The 14482-nt window shown below is 36.2% G+C and overlaps 1 pseudogene; it reads right to left on the reverse strand.

Moving 5' to 3' along the window:
• Positions 1–671: 671 nt before the first annotated feature.
• Positions 672–13980, reverse strand: LOC115950163 (annotated as a pseudogene).
• Between the last annotated feature and the right edge of the window lie 502 nt (positions 13981–14482).

Genomic DNA, 14482 nt, shown 5'->3' on the forward strand with positions numbered 1-14482 from the left:
GTTAGTAAAAAAAGAAAAATACAATATCTCTCACACTCTCTCTTCTTTAGGCTTTTTTCCTAATATTTCTCAACACCCTCTTTGTTACAAACTCATCTCCTTTTATAGGAATTTTCCCTTCCCTTATCTCTCTAGCTAGCTTGCTCCCAGCCAGATTTTTTACGGATACATGTCCCCTCTTTCATTGGTTTTCCCCCCTTCTTATCCTAAAACAAGACTTTGGGGCAAGGGGGGGGGGGTGTCTGTACTGTTCAAGTTGTCTTATATGTATTTAATGCAGAAGAGAGTAGGTAGAGAACCTTTCATTAATGCAGAGCTGATAGTCTCTGCGATCCTTATTCCTTTAGGGAGTTTCCCAAGGGATATCTACTAAGAGTGGTATCTCGGCTAAAAGAGGGATTAGTTCCTCGAGATCCTTCCTTTGCCTACTTTAAGGTCACCAGTGTTTACAACCTCGGACAAGAGTTTCAATGTTGGTGGCATATCTAAAACTTCGCGGGAATCATCTGGGGATAATTTCCCTTTATTACCATTAATATTAGATGCATTGTAAAATATGGTAAAAAAAGATATAAGCATTAATATATTCTTCTAAAATATAAACGAATCTAGGAGCAAAAATAAGAGTCATAAAAAACACAAGAAGATCAATTACATGTCATATTATTTGTTTAAGGAATTACAGGAACAAAGCTCCTACATTCTGTCAATGATTTTTGCTGACCACCTTGACAGAAAAAGAAAGTTACCGGACACTAATACAAGTAGTTATCAACCAACCTCACGTTTACAGAACCGGGTTGGACCCCATTAGAGGATCTAGTTTGGGTCTGAACAAGTAGTTCCCTCTAGGCAACAGCCTTATTAATGGTGAAATTTGGAGTCCCGATATTACCGCTTTGAAGGCGTACTGGGTCGGTATCATACCCGTGAACTTATTGTTCTCCAAGGACAAAGCGGAGAGCCTTGGCATTAACGCCATGAATGAAGGTAAAAAGCCTCGGACCTCGTTGTTGCTTAGATCGATAGCTATGAGCTCGCTTTGTGTGCCTAAAGAAGCTGGGGCTTGTACGGAGGAGAACAGGTTGAATGAGAGAGTGAGTTGTTGCAGTGATAGGAGGTCGTAGAGAAGGGATGGTACTGAGCCATTGAGTCGATTGTGACTTATATTGATTACTTGTAAATAACCGAAAGTTCTGAAATTCTCTGGGATTATTGTTCCTTCTAAGCTATTGTTTCTCATGGAGATTTGAACCAGCGAAGATGGAAAAACCCAAGGGATTTTGTCGGAGATGGCATTGTTGCTAGCATCTAAAAAGGAAAACTTTTTTAAAGAACCCAATTCAGGAAACTTGCATGTGAGCTTGTTTGATTAGAGTTCGTGTCTTTTTAAGCTCACAAGGTTGTTGAAACTCGCTGGAAATTCTCCCTCTAGCTTGTTGTTATCGAGGTAAAGCTCCTCAAGCTCAGTGAGTGAGCTAATCAAGGTGGGTATTTTGTCGGAGAATGAGTTCATTGAGAGATCGAGTCACCGCAGACGAGTCAGGTTAGGGAGTGAGTCAGGAAATGGATTAGAGAAGAAGTTGTTGGAGCGGTCAAGGGTGTCTAAGTAAGGGAGGTTCCAAGAAATGTGATAGGCCAAGAATGTATTAGTCCCTTGTGATGAATTAACCAATTAATTTAGCCAAGTGAATTAATTAAGTTAATTAACATGCAAAGCGCGTGGTAGCACGAACAAATCACCAAATAACTAAATGCAGTGGAAATTAAATTGACATGGTGATTTCTTTACGAATAGGGAAAACTTACACGACAAAAACCCCACCAGGTAATTTTAAAGTCACCATTCTCGAGAATCCACTATTATCAAAACAGACGGTTGCAAGTAAGGGAATCACAGTACCTTATACCAACCTACAGTTGAACCTTTACCCCAATACCCAATTGGACTTGTTCTGTAGTAACAATCTCTCCTTTTAATGCACGGATCCCAGTACGCGACTTAATCACCAACTTCAAAAGAGTGTTGGCTGCAAAGTTCTTTTGTTCATCACACGATAAAGATCACAAAGCTCCTTGGTCACAAAACCCTACGGTGCACAAACATAGCAGCTTCTTCAAGAGAAAGATGAACTTGGGAAAAGTTTTGTCTCTATTCACAATTTGCATAAACAAGACTTTGCTTCACACTTGTGCAACTTGTATAACCTTTGATGGCCCTTAAAAAAATCCTTATATATGTTTAGGGTTGTGAGAGAAGAAAGCCTAAACACATACTCATGGATTGGATGTAAAACAGCTCTGAAAAACTGAGTCTCATAAACCTCGATAGATAGCCATCTATCGAGCTAGCTGTCGAGCCACGAGCTTCAACAGCTTTTAAACCTCGATAGATGCTAGCTGTCAAGTTTTAAATTCCAGCACTTTCTTACTTGGTTCTTGGACAGACTTGCATGGTTTTAACACTTGAATTTGAAACCTTGTTCCTTGAAGTATTAAACACATCCTAGATCTATCCAATTACAAGTAAAGTGCATTTTGTCAAAAGATTAGCTAATTACATAAAATAGTGACATATGTTCTTAACATTGAATCACATATGTCTTAACAAAATGGAAGAGAGTGAACCGTTGTAACCCGCGTGGTCATGACTGAGCTCGGTGACTCCGCTCATTTCTGAGACATTGAGGTCAAAACGAAACCCACACATGAACTAGTTGCTGAAGAGGTTGTTGCATGGGTCAACATTGAAGTCCCAGGAGTTAGTGTCTATTTAGGAGTCTTGAAACTGGATCTCGTGACTAGCAAGTCGCTAGAATGGTACACGTGCGAAGCATGCAGGGGGAGCTGTAGGGTCACACTAGCTGTTGCACTACAGGACAAAACTTCCAGTCTGGCCAGCCAGTTAGTTCATGACTCAAACTCGCGACTCGTTCTAGTCACGAGCTTGAGTTACCAGAATGCCCTGTTTAATTGTAATTGACTCTTGGCAGTCCTCATACACCCTGCTATAAATACCCTTATACCCATGAAATGTAGAGAGCTTTCAGAGAGAATTTTGTATGAGAAACCTTAGAGAAAAACAAGATTGACTCATCCACAATCTTCATCTTTTGATTCTCCAAATTCCTCTACTCTCACCCTCTCCATTGATATATCCTTGAGATGTACATTAGCCAAATCCTTATCTCACCATACCCATATTTGTGAGAAGCTCTTTTGGTGCTCGAGAAGTAGTTCAGAAGGGACCAATTCAATTTGGTTGATGCAATGGGCTATTGCGGGATCTGGTAAGATAGGGAAGACAAGGTTCGGTGTAACCCTGTTGGAGTAAGAAGCTTAGAGGGCTTAGGTGCATTGAGTAGATTAGGCTTAGAGGGTCTTCTACTATTCATGTATCCCAACTTTATTCTCTAGTGGATTATTGACCGCTTGGAGGGCGGCGGAGAGGTTTTACGCCGAGTACTTCGGTTTCCTCTTCGATAAAACATCGTCGTGTTATCTTTGTTTTTGCATCTTTCTTCCCTTTCTCTTTACCTTTTAATTACTATTGTGATTGTGATTAATTATGGTTTAGAGTGTGTTACATGTTTGGGTTTAGCTTATATTCATATTCCGCACATATATTGTTTGATTATAAGGTTGTATTGGTAATTTGTAAATTGGGGGTCTAAACGTTCATTGGTGTTTTCTACACTATTTGAACATTCAGGAGTGAAGGTTCAACTGTAGGTTGGCATTTTGGGATAGGCCAAGGTAGCTAGTAAGATTCCTTATACTTGTAACCACTTGATTGTTGTTTAGTGGATTCTTGGGAGTGATGACCTTAAAATCACCCGCTAGGATTTTTGCCTTGCGAGGTTTTCCCCATTTATCAACAAGTCACCATGTCTAATTTATTTTCCGCTGCACTTAGTATTTTTGGTGATTTATTGGTGCATTCATGATTTGCATACAATTGAACCTAATTAATCAACTTGGGTAATTGAATTAATTAATGAGATTAAGCTATCTTAACCCAACAAGTGGTATCAAAGCAAGCACACTCTTTGCTGTGTGATCTATTGACTCCTTTTGTTATGGATCGTGGGCAATCCGTAATTGTTCCTCCTTTATTTGATGGTAGTAACTATGCATATTGGAAAGTATGCATGAGAGGCTTTTTACTGTCTTTAGATGAGAAAGTATGGCTTGCAGTTGTCGTAGGTTGGACGTAGCCTAATGAGCCACCAGCCATCTGGGATGATGCAAAGATCAAAGCTGCAAATTTTAACAGTAAAGCACTGAATGTTCTGTTTAGCGCTGTGACCAATGAAGAATTCAAGAAGATCTGTTCCACTGACAATAGGAAAGAAGCATGGACTATTCTTCAAAAGGATCTCTTTCTATAGACTTTCCATCACATATGATAGAATCTATTATAGATTGCTATCGAGACACTACCACATGGGATAAGCTCATCTTTCCTTCAACTATCACGCACATTCTCACTCAGTTGCACGTCACCATTCCTTTTTCTCCTCTCTTCTATGTCATGGGTGCCATAAGCAAGGTGTCTATTTGGAGGAGTGCAGCGTAGCTTGCTGTGAAGTGGCCTTGTGTGGAGCCTTCGGATGTAGCCCCTACAAACCCTGCAGGCCCTTCCTCTCAATCCTCTTCCTCATCTGCCCCTTCTTCCTCATTTAGGGCACCTGTCTCCCTTGTGGAAGTCACGTAGCAACTTCAGCATATGCATGTTGATTTTGGTAGTCATCTTGACCATCTATCCAATGAGATGTGTCAAATGAACATCAAAATCGGTCACATCGCTTACCGCTAGTCTCGCCTTGATGGTTTTGCACCCTCATCTTCACCTGAGCATGTTGAGGAGTCCTCTTCTTTGGATGGTGGAGATGATGATGGTGATGATGCTTCTGGCTCTGAGTATGATGATGAGGTGACGAACTCTCAGTGATACACCGTTTTTCACTTGTGACAAAAAGGGGAGTAGTTTTATAGATGAGAGTAGTCTTGTTGTTAGGGGGAGAGCTTGCATAGGATAAACTAGATAGTGGGAAAGTGTTTTGAGGGATGTAGTGAGGTTCTGGTGTCTTTCTTTTCTCATTACATATACCATGGTCTTGTGACCACTTTTGTTATATACATTGTATTCTTTGATATATATAAATATATATATATATATATATATATATGAGTTGATGTATATTTTCTTTACCTTTGTCTCACATGTGTTGTTTCTTATTGTATACAACTTGTCTGTGTTTCACACTTCATCTTGTTTAATCATTTCAGGCAAGACATGTTACAAGTTTATCATGCCATGATCTCTCTTTTTGCAAAGTTTTCAAGAGTTCGTTGTAGGGCTAGACTTATGTACTTTTGTAAATTATGAGATAGTTGTGTTAGACTTCTCTCATAATTGCTTTTTGTGGTTTTATCACGGATTTCCAAAGGGGGGGGATTGTTAGAGTCATATTTTATTGTAATTGGCTAATCCTTTAACAAAATGTACTTGTAATTGGGTAGATCTAAGATGGGTTTAGTACTTCAAGAAACATGTTGTTCAAGTCAAGTATTAAAGAAATGAAGATTGATCCAAGAAACAAGTGAAGAAAAGCTGTTCACTAAGTCTCGACTGATAGCTCGATAGAAGCCTGCTATTAAGACTTAATGTGAAGCTCCATAAATTGCTCGACAACAACTCGATCTATCGAGAACTACGATTTTAGAATTTCCAAATTTGAAATTCGGCCCAGTCTTGTGCAGTTGTTTAGGGTTTCTTTTCTCATAACCCTAGACATATTTAAGGCTTATTTTAAGAGTCGTCACACACGAATATAAAAACCAAGATACTTATTTTCTCTGTGTGAAGCTACTGCAGTTGTGCGCTATAGGATTTCGTAACCAAGTGCTTCTCGATCTTCATTATTGATGAAGTGAAGAACTTTGCAGTCAATAACATCTGTTCAAATTGCTGGAGTTAGTCACGTACTGGGATCCATGCAAAGGGTTAGTCACAAATTGGAGGTTTGTGCATCAAACGGAAAGAAGGCTACTACAAGATCAAGTCCAATTGGGTATTGGAGCGATGGTTCAACTGTAGGTTGGTATTTCAGGATAGGCTACCGCATTTGGTAAAATTCCTTATACTTGTGACCGCTTAATTGTTAATTAGTGGATTCTTAGGAGTGGTGACCTTAAAATCACCTGGTGGGGTTTTTTGCCTTGCGAGGTTTTTCCCATTTGTTAACAAATCACCGTGTCTAATTTATTTTCCGCTGCACTTAGTATTTTTGGTGATTTGTTGGTGCTTTCACGATTTGCATACAATTGAACCTAATTAATAAACTTGGGTAATTGAATTAATTAATTGAGGTCAAACTATCTTAACCCAACAAATGAGACCTATGAATAGTTGCAAAAATAAGCTGAATACTTAAAAAATCTGGCTTTTAAGCAATTCTAAACGCACAATTAATGCATGAGCCTGGACTAATTGAGTTAGGGTCCAACCCATTCTTTAGCTCCTTCAAAACCTCTATATCCCCCTAAAATGTTTTTGATTCTGCTGTAATCGAATATCGGTAAGGGAAAGGAGAAGAAAGGGTAATTTTTTGGGTAATAATTGTGCAATAATTGTTTAAAGATTCAGTTGAGCAATTATTGTGGTCAATGGTAAGCTTCAAAAAAAGGGCTCCAATTAGGGATGATCAAACCCATTGGGTAATGGGTATCCACCCTACCCAACCCGAAAGTTTCAGCCGATATTATTTGTTAAGTTTTTAATGAGTATAACATAATCAGGTTGGTTTTTATCCAAACTCGAAAAAAAAAAAAAAAAAATAACACAAAACGAATATGAAGCTGGAGAATACATAATCAGATAGAGGAAGTCATGGACAACACATACTAGTATACTACTGGACTACATGCTATGCAATTATTAAAAAAAATATGTATTATAATTGCACTTCCTATTTTGTATAGAGGAAGTCATATACCATTTATTAAGAATATATATAATGAATAGCAACTTCCTATTAATCAAGAATACATACCCTCTAAATGTGTCATTAATTTTTAGAAATCAAGTAAAATCTGAAATTTATAGATTTCTAAATTTGTTCATATAAAGATCTTTCCTTGAAATTCGAAATTTATAGATTTCTAATTTTGTTTGGCCAAAGATCTCTCCTATATATACATGTATGCAAGAACATCAACAGTAAGGGTGCAAAAGTAAACACCAAAAAAAAAAAAAAAGAAGAGCTTAGCAATTGTATACACAAAGACATAAGAGATGGAGAAATATTCCTTCAAGTTGGCTTTTTTAATTGCCCTCTTATTTCTTGGCTCTTGTAAGAATCTCATCCTTTATTTTTACTTAATTTTTTTTTTCTTGTATGTATATAGTACTATATGGCCTTATTGTTCTTGCAAATAATTATAAACTTTGAGATAATTCAGTATTTTAAATAGGTTTGGTACCTCTAATATGATAGAAATTTAACTAAAAATTATGGAATATATACTTCTATTCATCACAAAAAATAAATGGTCATTTTGAAGTTTTTTTTTTTTTTTAATATGCAAAATTATTCACTATTCAAGTCTGTGTTATAGGGTAGGGTAAAAGAATTTAACTCATTCACTCAAGCAAAATTTAGATTGCCTCTTACTCACATTATTCTACATCTAGGGAAAATGAACATTAGTGTTACTAACGAACATTTGAAAAATGCATAATATCTGGATTTAAAAAATTGACATTATCTCTCATAATAAACGAGTTTCAAACACAAGAATGTTCACTTAGTTATCATTTACATAGGAGATTAATTTGTTGGATCTTATTTATTTATTTCTTCCTCTTTTTTATTTTTATTTTTTTTTATGTACGATGATACATTGTTGTATATATATAACTAGTACTATGCCACAATTTTATAATTTTAATGATTTTTCAATGTTTCATACTTAAATATAATTTGAGAGAATGCAATCGTTAACAAATACAATAATTTCAGGTTTCAAGTTGGATGTTGAAGGACTTACACAAATTAAATGCCAAAATGATAACGATTGCAAAGATCTACAAAATTGTTTTTGCCACAAGGATTTGAAGTTGTGTTTCTGTGATCCCCCCACTAAACAAGAATTTGTAGCTAAAGTCCTCAACAATCACTTGGAAGGACAAAATGATAACTTGTTTCATTAACAGCAACCCTATAAGTTGTAATTCAGAATAAATTGTAATTCTCAGGACATCCTATTATTCAAGAAAAATAAATCAAGGATCCTGTTAATAAGTGCTATAAGGACACAAGTTAAATATTAATAAATGTTCAATTATTTAAAATGCCAAAAGATTAGCATTAAACTCAATAGATTTGCACAGTTTCTTCCATTCTCTTTTATTTTTAAATCATTGACATTATATGGTTAAATTTTTTGATTTGTACGTTTTAAGTTTTTATCTAGACTAGGATCACGCACGTTCAAGAACAATCACACTAATATCCATACCCAAAATGAAAAACCCACAAAATGGTAGATATATGTAATTGAATCATCTATTTCAGTGGGAAGGAGAAAAGAAAGATACTCATCTAGCTAAGTAGAAGAATCCTTAAGTCCTTTGCATAGGAAACTAAAAGTCCGGCCACCATATTAACCAAGAAACACATCTAAAAGAAAGAAGCTGAAATGGAGAGGCCAAATTATGTACAATTACCTCTAAGATACTGCAAATTTTGAGAGGGCTTGTTTCTGTTGATTGTAGCAAGGGAATTAGTTGTGCATATAAACACGAGTAGTGCTACGTCTACAAACAACTCGCATGGAATGCCAAGGAGTGCAGCCCAAATTGCTTGGAACTCAAGTTTGAGTTGAAACTCGAGTTCCAAAAAATGTGCTATATATCTAAATAACTTTGTTAATGTGCTTTTCTCCTAAAATTTCCTAAAATTGTGCTATTGGGCAAATTTGGCAAGTGGTGATCTCTTCAAAGGTTTAGTCCAGTTTAGCTATTCCTACATGAGGGTGAATTAAAGAGAAAAAAGAAAATAGGGGTAATGCATGGGAATTGGGGAATTGTAATTGGTCATTATTATTATAAAAAAATAGTCTAGGGTCTTGACTCTTTTAGTGGAGCTTATGTTGTTATATAAACCACAATTTTTTTTTTTTTTAAATGTGAAGTTTAAGCATAATCTTTTTCAAATTCTCTTAAAATAAGATTTCAAAATTCATATAAAATTATTTAAAATTGTAAGGTTGAATTTTATCAACCATCTTGTTGACTTTATTCCGTGCCAAATTTACTTGTATTTTAGCAATTAGTAACCCTGTATTTAGGTGGGAATCGTGTAAGGGTAGTGAGTTAGAGAGTGTGAAGAAATGCTCAAGAATGTGCAAGGATGCAGAGACTCGCGGCTGGGACTCGCGGCTGACTCGCGAATGGCAAGCCGCCAAAGCTGGCACACGTGTGAGGCATGCAGGGGAGCTGAAGAGTCATGCCAGCTGTTGCACTACAGGACAAGAGTCCTAGGCTGGCCAGGCCGTTAGCTCGCGACTTGAACCCGTGACTCAATCTAGTCGCGAGGCCAAGTTGCCAGACCACCCTATTTTGAAAAAACTGACTCTTTGCATTCCTTTCTTACCCCACTATATATAGACCCTTCAACTTCTGTCATACTTGGCACGTGTGCAACTTCTGGCGGCTTGCAAGCCGCAAGCCACCTGCGAGATCCAGTTGCGAGTTCGTGCTTCCTTGCACAGTCTTGAGCATTTCTTCACAACCTTTCACACACTACCCTTACATGATTCTTGCCTAAATACAGGGTTATTAATTGCTAAAATACAAGCAAATTTGGCACAGAATAAAGCCAACAAGATGGTTGATAAAATTTCAACCTTAAAATTTCCTCCTTTGGCTATTTCGTGACAAAACCCTAAAAGAAACTCTAGACTTAACATGTGAGATGAGAACAGTTGAATAAAACTCACTCACACCTAACTCTAGAATCTGTGTAGCTCTTGAATCATATGAACAAGAATCTCCTTAAACACAATAATACAATATGATCATTGTATGTAGAAAAACTTGTAATGCATATGAGGCAAACACAATGCGATCAAGCAAAATGGAATAAAGTAATAAACCATGGCTTGACCATACAAGCAATCACTATAAAATAGTGACCACAATGCTCATTCACACTTGGAATGAACATCCGAACATACAAGCTAACAATCTCAATGCAAATTACTTGCATGTCCAACACTCAACCAATGCACAATAAATAAGGTATATGCATCTAGGAACAAGATCCTACTGCAGCACAAGAGTGAGAGTACTTAATGAAAATGCATAACATTTAGCTAGAAGTATTAGGCAACAAAACATAAAGGCTGCATAAGTATGGTACAAACAATAAAAGCCTACAAAACACATGGAAACAAATCCTAAAAGCTTACAAAAGCAACATGGGTACAAATTAAAGTATTTTAAATAAACTAAAAGTGCTTAAAGTTTCTCCCTTTCAAAATAACAAGAAGCTATGATGCACTTTGAACATATATACCTGTAACCTGAAACATTTGCACAAAATACATTAGACCCTCAAGGTAAAGCAAGTAATAAAAGGATAAGTATAATGTAACAAGTAAAAAGCGATCAAGTAAATATGTTGTGAAACATATGAGCAACTTGATCATACACCAAAACAGTCATAAGACAAACAGACAAAACAAAGTTTTCTTATTATCATAATGTCTTCTCCCTCTTAGCATATGCATCTCCCCTATGGAATATCTCTCCCCCTACAAATGTGTACGTGAAATAGAATTTCTCCCCCTAAGGATGTGCACAAGGGTCATTAGAAATGACAAAAACTCTCCGATATACTCCCTAGAGTATACTCTCCCCCTTTCTGTCAGGAAGAGACAAAGGGTCAAGGAGAAAAGAGGGCAAGAGATAAAGGTATGAACAATGATAATGATGCATGAAGGGTGCGAGATGAATGAGAAAATGTAGCTCAAACTGAAGACAAAGTAAAATACTACAAAGCATAAAGTAAATATGACATGCTAGGATGAAGAAGCAAGATTTAGACCAATGCATGACAAGGATAGCAAAGGTGTGTGCAAGAGGTGGCTATGTGCAATTCATGGCCAATGCATGAAAAATGCACATGTGGGGTAAGGTGTGTTAAATACACAACCAATGAACCAAACGTGTTCCTAATGAGGAAACATGAGAAACTGCAAAGTTTGGCATTCATCGGAGTCCAAACAAGCGAGAAAATGCCTAAGAGACATTTTATCAAACACCTAGCATGCACACTATGAATAACAATGTGAAATAATGCATGAACATCATGAAATCCACCCTTAATACATGTTCGTTTTGCCACAAGGGGCCAATCATCTAAAGAAAATCAACAAAAGAAACCAATCCCATGCAAAAATTTGACAAAAAATAAGTTTTCCAAACCCATATGATGAAAATCCCAACCAAGAGCACAAAACTCTCCAAAACATAATCTAAGAATCAAAATCAATGAAAAGATTTTATAATTACCTTAGAGATGTTAATGGAATGAAACCATTCAAATTGATTAGATTTTGATGTAAAAATAGTGAAAGAGGGGTTTAAGAGAGGATGGGAGAGGTTCAAAACAGGTTTCCCAAGAAAAAAGCCCTTTAAAAGTTATTTTTGGGCGTTTCGCAATTGGGTGAGTCGCGAGGTTCAGTCGTGAAAGTTTTCGCGAGTCGCGAGTGAGTCACCAAAGCTTCTAGATGAACTCGCGACTAGGGTTTCGGGATTGGCGAGTTGCGAAAAACTTTGACACTTGTTTTTCAACGTAGAACATGTTTAAACAATGAAAAACAAAGTAAGTACTAAACATGAACACAAAAAGCGATAAAAATCACTTCCAAAAACATATAAAATGATCAAAAATCTTTTCAGATTGATCCATATATAGTTGAGCACACACACATCACATTTAAATAAGTATAATCAAACAAATGAATAAGACATTCATTAAACATTAGGCATGTGTGTTGTGTGTGCGTATCAAATGTGGAATAGTCCTTAGTCTAGAGTGAAATTTCAATGATCAATTCAATCAAGTCATATACAACTAGTACTAAGTCAAATGGTATATCTCAATTATAGAAATGAACATATATGACCTCTCACAAGACAATGATTACATATCTTTGAAACTTTTCATTAGGCTTCTTTACAATCCATAACATTTGATCATTTTGAATCAATACATCTCATTTTGAGATCGATGCCTGAAATTTTTTAATATTTCAATTTGATGAACAGGCCTTTGGCTTTTGGGCATCATACATTTTCAATACAAGTCGCTTTCCCATTTTCCTAGTCAAATACTAGTATGTGCGACGGCTTTTGTAGCTCAATATCTCTTTTCATTTGGAGATTTACATTTGGTGAGCTCTTTAAGCAAAAACAATAAAAAGTGAGGGAAGATATATAGGCACAAGTCTACGCATGTATCAAAACCAACATGACTACTAACTAATCATTCATGACAAGCTTGAAGATCGATTTACATCAATCATGCATAGATGTCAAGATTTTTCCCATAAAGATAAATGTGCATATATATTAAGTTAAGCTCGTAAATGCACTGCGCTATTAGTACGAAGGTACTAGGCCAAACTCACATGTGGAATGTGCTCAAACATATACGATCAAACTTTTTGAATTTTTCACTTTTTATGTGTTTTTGGATTTTTACACACACAAAAACAAAAGTATAAAAGTAAGAACAAATGCAAAAATGATCAAAACAATTCATATAAAGAGATGCATGATGCACAAATGCATGACATTGAAGCATCTAATGCATGAAGGGTCCTACAAAGATCGAAAGAATTAGATTAAGGATGAAAAGTGCAAAAGCTTAACCATAGGAACCCTTCCTCATCCAAATGGAACGATTGTTTGGAATGAGAGTCTTACGAGAAGAGAGACGAGGGTTGGAAGAATGAGAACCGGAGATGCACATAGACAAGGAGTTAAGAACATTAAACACTTTCTTTAACAACATGCTATTTTCACTCAAAACCGGTTTACCATGTTTAGCATGACATCCAAGAAACTCAAGTTTCTCTTTTCTTTTAATTATTTTAAAAGCATGAAACTTAGAGCATTGAGGTCTTAGATGACCAAAGGCACCGCAATGGTGACAAACAAAGTGTTTAGGTCCACTAGGCTTTTTAGGAAGGGATCTAGCAACATGGTTTTGTTCTCTGTTTAACTTACAACATTGAGGTCTTATATGACCAATCACACCACAATGGGGGCAAGTTGGAACAAACTTATATCCATCCAAAACCTTAGGTTGAGACCTAAATGAAGGCTTTAACTTAATAGCCTTTCTCTCAACCTTTTGATTTCTTTTATGTGGAGGAATATACACCGATTTGTCCTTTGAGGTAGAACACACAATAGGCACAAAATCGGGTACCACAACATGATTGCAACAAATATTTTCATCCTTTTTGGAAATAGGTTCAGCAATCAAACACTTGGCATGCATCTTAAGAGATTCATTTTCACATTTAAGGTCATCAACTAGTTTGTTAGACAAAACAAGTTTAGCATCCAAGTCCATATTCAAACATTCAAACTCTTTGAGCTTTTCAAGAGAATTTTTAGCATGTTTCTTATATTTCTCAACCAATTTGTTGGATTCATTGAGCTTAGCAATCAAATTATCATTTTCACAAAATAACTTTCTCAAATTCTTTTGAAACTTCTTTAGCCTTTTTCTTGAAGAGTTTGTCATTTGGAATATCAACAACACCCATATATTCAAGTAACATGTCATCACAATTATGAGGATTAACACTCATAGATGCATTATAACAAACACATGGCATGTTACACTCGACAACATCCAAAACATCCATAGAAGTATACAAAGCATTATCCATTGCAAAACACACAAGGGGTTAAGGATCATACTTAGGTATTTAAAGCACAACAAGTGTACCCGCTCTGATACCAATTGAGAGTTCAATTAGTGTATAAAACACTATGAACGTTTAGACCCCAAATTAACAAATTACTAATTCAAGCTTAATATCAAACAATTAATGTGCGGAATATGAACATAAACTTAATACAGAATTGATAAACAATCTAAACCAAATAAAATCACATCAACCACAGAAATTAAATGGCAAAGATTAAAGGAAGAGGGATGGAAATACAATGACAACACAACAATGTGTTATCGAAGAGGAAACTGAAGCCCTCAGCGTAAAACCTTTTTGCCGCCCTCCAAGTGGTAAATAATCCACTAAAGAATGTAGTTGGGATACGTGAACAGCAGAAGACCCTCTAAGCGTAATTTACCCATTGTACCTAATCCCTCCAAGCTCCTACTCCATCAAGGTTACACCGAACCTATTTCTTCTTTAGCTTTCCGGATTC

Source organism: Quercus lobata, chromosome 6 (genome assembly GCF_001633185.2).
Source record: "Quercus lobata isolate SW786 chromosome 6, ValleyOak3.0 Primary Assembly, whole genome shotgun sequence".
In the NCBI taxonomy this organism is placed as follows: domain Eukaryota; kingdom Viridiplantae; phylum Streptophyta; class Magnoliopsida; order Fagales; family Fagaceae; genus Quercus; species Quercus lobata.